The sequence below is a fragment of the Solanum tuberosum genome, unplaced genomic scaffold (assembly GCF_000226075.1).
Source record: "Solanum tuberosum cultivar DM 1-3 516 R44 unplaced genomic scaffold, SolTub_3.0 scf00234, whole genome shotgun sequence".
Taxonomy (NCBI): Eukaryota; Viridiplantae; Streptophyta; class Magnoliopsida; order Solanales; family Solanaceae; genus Solanum; species Solanum tuberosum.
In genome coordinates this window covers 711,224-722,958 of record NW_006239168.1, presented here as the reverse complement: position 1 = coordinate 722,958, position 11,735 = coordinate 711,224, and the positions used below count along the sequence as shown (strand labels likewise).

Below are 11,735 nucleotides of genomic sequence, written 5' to 3'. Positions count from 1 at the left end.
CACCCGCCTGTGGTAGGAATACTGAATAGTTTCTGAGTTAATGAAACAGCCAATAGCGCTTCTTCTGTACACAAACTGACTAGACTAACTAGGCTAGAGAAAAACAGTAGAGTACAAAGAGCTGCAATGTCAATGTTAATGACTACAAAACAAAGATACTCTGCTAAGAGTAGAAAAAACAAAAATGGAGCTCTTCCATGGACATGTATGCAGATGTGTAAATGACTATAGGAAATTTGTACTGTTTCAGTAAACCAAACATTAGAATATAGGAAATGTATGCAGATTCCTATATGACTTTGCATGTACATGAACATACATGTCTATAAAGTCTGATCTATATTGTTTTGATGTAGGTGGAGCGACATTTCAGATGTCCTTCAAATTGGTAATAGCAGAGAAAAATTTGATGGTGATTGTGGAACTACTGCACATCCATTACTAAGACGTCCATTTGCAGTACTAGCTCAAAACCTGCATAACGCTGGGGAAAGTTTGGTATCTCATCAGACGACAACTGAAAATGGTAAATAATCTTGAAAAGTAAGAACAGTATATCGTTGACTAGTAAAAGGAACTGTCTGATCACTATTTTTGGATTTTTAAGCAGCTAGTGACAACAAAACTCAAGGAACATTCCTTAAACAAGATGATCCAAAGAAACAGGCTTTTGATGCAACAAGCAGAACTGCTAAGCTCACTAGCAATGAAAGTCGATATAGAAAATACAGATCAAAGCCTTGAAAGTGCTTGGAAGGTGAGTCTAAAGCTGTGTTTCTCGTTATTCTAGTCCACGCCGTTCAGAATAATTGTTTTATAATTATTTAGTTCATCTCTAGGTAAGCAGTTGTTAGAAGTAGTGTCTCATGACTTGAACCTTGTTTCTACATGACCTGATTAACTCAATCAGGACAACTAATGAACTGTCTACTCTTTGTTTAATGATTCATTCCTTTGGCTAAAAAAGGAAGATCCATTGTTTAACTCGTTGATAACATAAGAAAGATAAAGACTGCTTGAGCTGCTAATGCTAAGTTTTTTCAAATGGCCAGCTTCATTTTGTGTTTCATTGTTCAAGAAATTAGTCTACACCGAATGTGCAGAAACTCTAATGGAGAAGTGTGAATTTTGTGCAGATACTCCAAGATTTTCTTCAACAAACAAAGGATGGTGATACACTCAAGTTCCAGCTCCCTAAGATGAATTTTGAACCTGATAGCAGATTCAAGAAGCAGTAATGAAGGCAGTCGGCCATCTTGGAGGTATTGACCACGCAAGCTCACTTTTAACGATGCACAACTTATCCCATGCCACTGTGTCTAAAATGTCGATGTGCATGCAACCTGCTTTATCTGAAGATTCTGCTGGCATCTCTGAGTATAGTAGGGATCAACTCAAGATTGTAAGAAGAACATTCCTACTTGCAACAGTAATGCAGTTTCCACATTCGATTAACATGATTTGACTAGAATTGAGAAGATAGATCATTTATCCCAATATAATATAATGTGTGCAGTTTAGACTCCATTATACAGGTTTTGGGATGATTAAAATAGAATTATGCAAACCTATATCTAGAAAGTATATATGTGTTAGGACTTTATTCCACTTACTTCATTGTCAAAAGAAATGAGATGAAGAGATTAAAAACTAAAGCCACCAAAAATGATTCCAAGTTAGTCAATAAACAAAGAATTCAACTTCCAAATATCACAATCTCGACCAGAAAAAAAGAAGAAAAAAATCCTGCAAATCCCCTCTATCAAGAACCCTCAAATCACTTAGCTTGATTTTCTCAAATTTAATGAAACCCCGCGTAACATTAACCATTTTACTTATTTAATCCAAGAATAAACCCTGCCCAAAAAGAAATCACAGAACCCACCTACATTATACACAAATTTATACAAGAAACCCCATAACCATTAAAAGAATACTTAACTCAAACATAATTTGAAAAAAATAAAACAAATCCCTTGATAACTAACCCATTTCTTGCACAAAACAGTGAACTTGTTCAAATAAAGGAAGTCAATTAACAAAGAAATTAACTTCCAAATATCAAAATCTTGACAAAAAAAAAAAATGAAACCCTCAAATCCCCTCATATCAAAAACCCTCAAATTTAATTTTTACCCAGTATCATAAATCATTTTTTCATGGAAACCCCACGTAACATTCACTATTTTAATTCTTAATAATCCAAGAAAGAAAACCCCCAAAAAAAGAAATCACAGAACTCACCTACATTTCCCTTGCATACACAAACTTATACAAGAAACCCCATAAGTCCATAACCAACATATAAAGAAGTGAACCAGTAATAAAAAAAATACACAAAAAAGATAAAACTCCAATTATTTTCCTACAGTACAAAAAAAGTAGACATAATAAACAGAGACCAAAAACAGAGAAAAACTCACAAGTTTGGAGGAATTCGCCACCATTGCTTGTCTCTTCGCCACCGCACTCGAAACAGACGAAGAGGGTCGTCGTCATTTCCTCCTTCTGATGTAAAACCCTTCTCTTCAAGAGCAAGAAAACAAAGAAGAAGAAGACCGTGTACGTTACTTGTTTTAATTGCACTTGAAACATGAAGGGACCGTGGTTATATTTTGATATTCTTTTTTCTATTAAAAATAGTAGTAATAATTTCAAAGGTGAAAGTGTACGTTCTCCCTCCTATATATTTTTGTTCTTAGAATTAATTTGCTAATCAATTATTTCATTATTATTGATTTTAAAATTTATAAATCAATCAAATTAATAAAATTTGGATTTTTCAATCTTAGGTTGTTTTGAGTTTTCGGATTTTTCGGATAAAGTATTCGTACAAGCCTATAATTAAGTATAATATCTATGGATTATAATATTTATTAGATAATTCAAAATTCTAAATCTCAATCATGAAATGATATGTTAAAACATAAAAACTATGAAAAATATAAGAAATATTTAATTGCGTCAAAGTAAATACTTTTTATAAATACTTCTATGTATAATTTTTTGTTTTTTTTAGAATGTTGGGTTGTTTTGGTCAGAGGCGTATGCGGGAGGGGGTCACCGGATTCACGTGAACCCATGCTCCCCTCCCGAAATCATATATAATAGTGTTATATTTTTTAAATTTTTTGTTAAATATAAATGTGAGAATCCACACTCGAAGTATCATATAATGCGACAATGATTCGGTGCACCTTTCAAAGGTTAGAAATTTGACTTTTATACTTATCTTGTTTTATTTTTCTTTCTAAAATTTAGTAACATCTATCTAAGTGGTTTATTGATAGCACTTTCAACGTTTTAATTAATTAAGCATTTCAATGTTGGAACTATAATTTAAATTTTTAACTGTTGTCAAACCGATTAAATTCACCTTTTCATAAGAGTGCACCAATCGAGTTAATAACTTTGATGGTCACTCAACTATCAATTGTTTTCATAGAAAATCACTCAAGTTTCATTTTTAACTCAAAAGTCATTCAACTATGACTTCTTTGCACAGAAAGTCACTCAACCTATTTAATTGTTTTTTTCATTAAAATTTAGTGACATGGAATTTTAATTATTAACCAAAATTTTAAGAACCAAATATATATCCATTTAAACCATTTAATTAATGACCCGCCCCATTTAACCCGATCCGCTAAAAATATAATATTGAACATTTTATTTTACAATTAATTCCCTAAATTATTCTCCCTTGTCTCCCACATTCTTTCCCTCTACTTCTTATCTTTTCTTTCCAAACCTTTCAAAAGCTAAAAGTGGTTCTTGAACCTTTGTCCATTCAGGGGGATCCCTTTGTCCCAAGTAAACCTCATCTGAAGCATGCCTTGACAAGATCTCTAAGATGGAAATTTCAATCAATGTCTGCAATTGAGGAGCGATTGTCTTGAGGAATACCTTGTCTGGATTTGTCTTGAGCTCTTCATACTCAGCATTTCCCGCTTCTGGCATGAACTTTCGGCTTAATGTAGGGCGATTAACAAGGTAACCACCATAAGGGTATTGCCCAAAATTGACGGCTGCTTGAAGTGCATTATGATGGTGCAAGAATCTATGAGCTCTTGAACAGTGTGCATTTTAAGCCACCAGGGCTCATCTTTCTTGTCACCATGTCCTTCTTCATGAATTTCCTTCCACCAGGATTGGAGTTCAACCGTCTTTCTGTACTGTCTAATCTGATTTGTAATAGAAGTTACAATAGAGGGAAAGAATGGGAGAATGATTTAGAAAATTAATAGTAAAATAAAATGTTCAATATTATATTTTTAGCGGGTCGGGTTTAATGGGGCAGGTCATTAATTAAATAGTTTAAATGGATATATATTTGGTTGTTAAAATTTTGGATAATAATTAAAATTCCATGTCACTAAATTTTAATGAAAAAAACAATTAAATAGATTGAGTGACTTTCTGTGCAAAGAAATCATAGTTGAGTGACTTTTGAATTGAAAGTGAAAGTTAAGTGACTTTCTGTGAAAACAATTGATAGTTGAGTGACCATCAAAGTTATTAACTCTGCACCAATCATATCGAAAACCTGAATACGCCTCTGATTTTGGTCTCGACTTTTTATTGTTAAAATCAGACCAAACCAACCAAGTATGATTCATTTTTTTTCCAATATCAAACCAAACAAAGCAATATATCCGATATAATCCAACAAATGAAATCTAGAGAATAATAAAAATTAAACGTACAATATATCGAAATATTTGCTCTTTGTAGAGTTGGGAATTTCAAAAAAGTTAAGTGAGTTGCCTGATTTTAGGTGTTCACCTGATGTCTTTACTTACACAATCTTGATTAGCTCTTATTGTAGATATGGTATGGAAACGGGCTGTAGAAAAGCTAGTAGACGGAGAATATTGAAGGCGAATCACTTGTTTCGCGTCATGTTATTCAAAGGATTTGTTCCTGATGTAGTAACTTATAATAGTTTGATCAATGGATGTTGCAAAACTAATAAGATAGAGAGAGCATTGGAGTTGTTAGATGATATGGTGAAAAGAGGGGTTGTGCCTAATTGAATTACGTATAATTCTTTCATTAAAATGAGATCGATAAGACTACTGAAATGCTGAGAAGAATGCAAGGAATGGATCATGAAGTAGTACTTCCATGTAATAGTTCGTATACACCGATAATTCATGCCATGTGTGAAACTGGTAAGGTGGTGGAGACGAGATTTTCTTGTGGAATTGGCTGAACAAGGTTCGATTCCAAGAGAATATACATATAAACTAGTTCGTAATGCTTTGGAATCTTCTTGGAAGATTGATTTGCTTGATGAAGAATTTTGTACAAGATTAGAAGATGGTATTAGAGGTAGGATTAAACAAGTGATGTAAAACCTTTGTTGCAGCATCAAAGTGTTTCATAGCATTGAATTTTATGGTTTTTATCTATGTTGCTCGGACTTTTTTTAAAAATGTCAATGGGTGCGTGTCGGATTCTCCAAAAGTAGTGTATTTTTGGAGAATCCGACACGAAAGTGAAGAATCCGCACAACTTAGTTTTTTATGGATTTTGATCTTATAAAAACACAAGGGATTTAACTCATATACTGTAATACTATAATGAATTGTTGGCTATAAGTGTATTTTAACTGGAGGAAAAGACTACAAAATATGAAACAAGGTGAAGATCTAAATGCATTAGATCAACTGTAGTTGGGTACAGTAAGAACTTTGATATATGGAGCAATTGCTGGTGCTTGTGCTGAAGCCGCTACATACCCATTTGAAGTTGTGAGGAGACAACTTCAGATGCAAGTTCGGGCCACAAAAATGAGTGCATTGGCAGTTAGCTTGAAGATAGTTGAGCAAGGTGGTATTCCTGCCCTCTATGCAGGATTGACTCCCAGCTTATTACAACTTATTACTTGTTAAGAAGAGTAATGTATATAACAAAATGCATCTTTTTTATTGTGCTCTTCAGGTTTTGCCATCAGCTGCGATCAGTTATTTCGTTTATGAGTTCATGAAGATTGTTCTGAAAGTAGAATAAATACGAGACACGATTACCCCAATCCATTCATGTCGAGGAGTGCTATACGTTGACACTGACAAATGTTGTACAAGTTAATCTCAAGGGACTTTCTGGCGTTGTTGTATTGTGTGGCCTGAACCCAGTGGTGGAAATAATACATCTCATTTAGAAGGTATTAAAGAAATTTCTTGTTTAGTTATAAGCTTTGTATCTGTATCTTTAAAAGGAGGAGAAATGTTGAAGCTTTTGTATTTTTCTCCATTTAGTTCTGATGAATTGTGTAACAGTCTTTTCTATAGTTTAAGGCTGATTTTTGGTGGGTGTATATCAGATTTTGCATTTTCGGAGGATCCGACATGGGTACAACAATATGGAATAAATTACGCTATTCTCATCTGATGCGAATAAGGAAAAAATGTGGTTACATTAGCCTGGAAAATGAAGAGAAGATTTCTGATCATTTTCATCAACAAAGAGAAACCAAAAGCTTACAGTTATAGAGTATTAAAGCAAAATCATGTACATATACCTGCAACTTTTATAGGAGAAAAGTTTGTCCTCTGCGTTCAAAGTCTCTGTAGAACCAAAATGTCAGAAAGTCCTTGAGAACGAGAAAGTCGAGTAAAAGCTTGTTGCCTAGTCGAGGGGGCTTGGTTTAATTGCTCATAAGAAAATGCATATCTCATAGTGAATTTCAACTAATCAAAGATAAAAAAAATGATCGAGAGAAGCTGAAAAAAATATCTTCATTGATTCATTATCTTCAACATACAGTATGTAGTATAGGCCAGTGTTTCCTGCTCCCTCAAATATAGGCCCCGTATCATACTCAGAATTCCCAGCTATAACAGCTTTCCACTTGCCTTTGTTCTCGACTCGATATCCAATTAACTATAGATGTCTAGTTTTGTGACAAAAGTCACATTTCATCAACTTGTAACAACAATTCACAAGTGTTCTTTCATATGAATATAATCACAAAATGCATTGGGTACTAGTTCTTTTGTTTCTGATTTCCAAGACCAAGTCTCGAAGTGAACATTATTGTTGGAACCTCGTTGAACAAGAGTGAAAATCTTCTTATGTAATTGAAAAGTACGAGAACTGTTAACCTTGTTAAATCATTTGTGGTTGAGCAAACATATATATATGGCTGACAATAGTTTGTGGTTGCGTTTGCAGGCTATATGCAGAAATACATAGATATTATATATATATATATATATATATATATGGCTGGCAATTATTTGCGGTTGCATACGTACATTGGATATTTACATGTTGTCCTCCTCGTCTTTTTGTGTCACTGAAGAGCCCTATCAACCTTACCCGCATTAGCATAAAGAAACAGGAAGATGTATGTTTTAGTGTCATGAAATATTCCTCACTCCTTGTTCAGCAAAGCTTCCATCTTTTTCAAGTAGTCATGACTTCCATAAATAAAGATCATAGCGTTGAATGCTACAACGTCCAAAATCAGATTTCAATATCTCATTTAACACATCTGCAGTGTCTTTGAAGCGACCAGCCTATCAATCAAACTATTGTAAGTGGCAATCATTTAAGGTCTCCTACCCGTTTTCTCAATTCTGAAATTTTAGACCTTCTTCTTGACATGAAAATCTCAGTCAACAAAAACTGCTTCAAACAAAAAATTTCAGAATCATCCAACGCAAAATCAAAGTCAAAATAAAAATAATCCAGCTCAATCTTCCCAGTACACCAATCCTTATAGAAACTATCTACTATATCATAATACCCTGCATACTTTAAAATAACAACGGTATTCTTTGTAGCCTAAATCATAAGATTTAATTAGCCAGAATGTAGATCAAAGTAGTGTTACTAATTACTGAAATTGAAAGTTTAGGTATGTATATATGAAGACTCTTTTCTTGTTATTGTGAGAATGTACATCAATGCAGAGCAATGCTTAGGGATACCTAGTCAGTCTTGTTTGGTAAGACGGAATTGGACAAAGAAAAGAGAGTGCTCGACCGGAACAACGGCCAACAAAGACCGTAATTACATAGATAACTGCTCCTCCCCTTCTCCTTAAGGCTTTAAGGCGAACCGTATGGCGGCTGGAAAGAAAGACGCCCTCACCTTCTCTGGTGTCAGTGAGAGCAATTTGAGTATATCCCCCGTTGACCTTCTTTTGTAGATAGAATCTTCAATGAGTGGAAACAAGCAACCTTACTAAGCAACCTTATTGAGAGGACAGAAAAGAAAGAAGGAATCTTCCTAGGAAGAACCTAGACGGTTTCTGGAAGCATCCTTGACTTTGTTGTTCACAGTAGCAGCTTGCCAAGTGGGAGAATGAGGACCTACAACTATGGAGGCAGAAACATTTGGGATTCTGATGGCTTTACGAAAATGCAAAGAGACCTTCACAACATCATCCTTGAAACAGACTCACTTAGTCTAAGGAAAATAGTTATGAAAGAATGGAAGGTGCCTTGGCAATTGACAGAGGATATAAGAAAATTACGTATACACTCATAGCAGAATTCAACATGCATTTAGAGAGACTAATCAGCTAGCAGATAAATTAGCAAACATTGTGTTGGATCAATACCCCTATATTTTAATAACTTCATACAATAGTCGGTAGAATGTAAAAAGTTATTAAATATAGATGAATCTTGTTTCTACATTGAGAATCAGAACTAGAAAAAGAAATAACATTCCAATATGCACAGAAAGGATCATCACAACTTCATTTCTCACAGATATGATATAAAACATTAGAGTTCTTAGCCATGTGCAGGGCTGCATAACTGTGCAAAATGTAAGCAACCTAGTAGCCTATGCTATGTCAGATTACAAAAAGTAGTCAACAGCTAAAAGACGAGGGCCATTGAGTCAGATATGGAATCGAAGGTCAGGTTTCGATAAGGGATTTCAAAGAGCTGAAGAATAGGAGAATTGTGATTTTTCTCATATGATACCTCAGTGGCAGAAAGAATGGTCAGGGATATTGGAGAGGAAGGAGATGAAGCAGAGCGGATAGTACACTTACATAAAGTTTCCTCTACAAAAACTATTGACTAGGCACCTCTTCTCATGGTGTCCACCGAATAACAATGCCACTGAAGATCGAGAGAATAGTCATTAGGTGAAGAAATGGAGAGATTATAGAAAGGGAGAAGAGACATTGATACCTTTGTCATCTAAAATTTATAGTTGAATCAATAACCGTGGGAATTGATGACCCTAAGACAAGCCAAATGGAATGAAAAGTTCACAATCTCCCTCAAAGGAGACATCGGAGGCAGAACTGAAGGAGAAGATACTTCCTATTTCGGGCTGGGCTGGGATGTGTTTCCTTTTTTCTGTTTTGCTTTTTGGTTTGGACTCAGTTGAGCCAATTTTGTATAGCTTCTTCCATTGAATAAAAGGCCAAAGGCCAAAGGCCAATATTTAACCAAAAAAAAAAACATCAATGTAGGATTGATCGATCGTGCAAAGACGATTTTAGAGAAGTGTCAACTATACACAAATAAAATGAACATCATCAAAGTCGGATCCGCTCAACCTTGGTGACCAAAAGCACGTCAATTATGTGAACAATGACATTACTCAAGCAGTAAACACCAGTCATTACTAGACTATTTCATTCCAACATGCATTTGGAGGTTATCAAAAGGAAAACAAACAACACAATCAAGAATGTAATTCATAGGAATGATCTTACAAGTTAACCACTACTATATCTCTATAAGACTAGCAATTCATTAATGAAGCCAGCTAAGTCGTCAATAATGTTAGAGCCTTTAAATAAAAGACTTACGTAGAAATCAAAGTTGATATTGTCTGGCTCACTAACATGAATTTTTAGTAGTGCCTCAAAGACAAAATACTTATAACCTCCTATTTTGTCCAAGTTTCTCCAGACACATCCTTTTAGAGCAGGAATCAGCTGAACATAGTTGTTGAAAACAGAGAGCCCAAAAGAAATTCTTACAAGTATTTTATAAGTGAATTCTAGACGTGTATATAAAGAAGGAAAACTTTGAATGCAACATGGATGAATACAAATACGAAATAAGAAAACGAAAAGTGAATTGATTCATATTTCTTATAAATGATGTTGTTGGTGTATATTTCACTTTGACGATTCAATTAGTTGGTACATATTGATTAATGACGTTGATACAATGAGTCTGCTATTGAGGAGACTATATGATGAAATCGAGCATAATATATTTGTAGCTGATATGTGTGCTAGCAAGAAAAACACTGACATGTTTAAGGAGGCGGCAAGGAATTATAGTATTAACAAAATGGAGCAGTTCAAAGAGCTTGAAGAGCATGTTTTCACACTATAAGAAGATTAAGAAGGATGGTTCTACAAAAAATGGTCAGCAGATGAACTGGCACAATTTATGAAAAATGACAATAAATGTTGAATAAATCTTTTCATGTTTTTGTCTTTAATAATGGAAAGACTTTTTTTCTTCCATTTTGTTTTCTTGTTAACTCAATGGAGCAAGTACAGTTTTTTCTTATTTTTCTTGTTCTAGCAATGTAATAAAGACATGTTATATTTTATTATCCCCATAATATGTAATATGCAGTTGTAGCAAGACACAATGTAATGAATTGTACCCTCAACTGATAACTAAGATGACAAAAAAATGTATAGACACTAAGATAGTATTTGAGAGCTTAACAAAATTCGGAGCATGAAAAAAAAACAAATTAGTTCACCAAATACAGATTTCTTAAAAGGACAGAAATTAGCTTAAAAAGTAATCGTTATTCTTGATCTCACTCTTCCGCTCGAGTATTAGCAAACTATTCTCTACAGAACTGAATGAAAATATAGAAAACTAATGCACGACAAAAAAGAAAAATTGGAAGAAAGGGCGAAGAAAACATGACATATCCGAAACTAAAACTCTGATAGGAGTAGCTGCAGATTATTAACTTTCACACTGAGTGGAAGACAAAAATTAACAAACCCATAAAGTTGATTTAGTCGGAATCTAATTTGTAGTATAATTTTTCTTTGTTTAATTACACCAAAAACCCATATGAACAGAGAAAGTTCAAAGAATTATGACAAAAGAAGACCAAATTATTTAGTACATGTGACAACAAAGCTTTGAAACGCAACATGGACGACTAAAATAGCAAATAACAAAACAAAAAATGAAACTACTACAATTCAAATTATTGGGTTCTCCAAAGCACAAACAAAATTCAACATCAACAACAAACTCAAATTAAAAATAAAATAAAATATGAAGACACTTAGATGTTGAAGATAAAACTAATAACTGCATAGCTAAGAGACTATTTTGAATCTACCTTCAAACATAAGATTTTTCTCATCATATAAGTAAGGTTAACAATTACTACAAGGGAAAAACAACCATCCTAGTTCTGGGAAAAAGTAAATGTAAGAAATAATGTGATGAAGCCTTACCTAGATTAATGATGGATAAAAACAACAAAGATTTGAGGTTCAATTATTCCTAGGGGTAGAGAGCAGTAAAGGGAGAAGTGGAGAGATGAAACCACACATATAATATATGTCCACACAAGACAACTTTACAAGTCACGTAAAGTATAGTGAAGTAGTTAGAAGACAAAGATACCATAAGATTTAAATTAAAAGACATAAAACACAAATGCTGAAGAATCCCCGAGCACCACCCCCCACCTTAGCCTTGAGGCGCCCAGCCTCGAGCCCCCCCGAGACTTGAGGCACCCCGCCTCGAGGACCCCTA

The 11,735-nt window shown here is 34.2% G+C and overlaps 2 long non-coding RNA genes and 1 pseudogene across 2 annotated transcripts; 1 reads left to right on the top strand and 2 right to left on the bottom strand.

Annotated features, from left to right (window-relative positions):
* Nucleotides 1–210: 210 nt before the first annotated feature.
* On the bottom strand, nt 211–2,610 carry LOC107062584 (uncharacterized). Its single transcript, XR_001474730.1, has 2 exons — nt 2,424–2,610; nt 211–484 (listed from the first exon to the last, which is right to left on the bottom strand). It is a non-coding gene; the product is annotated as an uncharacterized lncRNA (long non-coding RNA).
* Nucleotides 450–2,417, top strand: LOC107062583 (uncharacterized). The gene is made up of 3 exons (XR_001474729.1): nt 450–526; nt 608–757; nt 1,137–2,417. It is a non-coding gene; the product is annotated as an uncharacterized lncRNA (long non-coding RNA).
* A 1,083-nt stretch (nt 2,611–3,693) lies between the features above and the next one.
* On the bottom strand, nt 3,694–4,203 carry LOC102581226 (probable linoleate 9S-lipoxygenase 5; annotated as a pseudogene).
* Between the last annotated feature and the right edge of the window lie 7,532 nt (nt 4,204–11,735).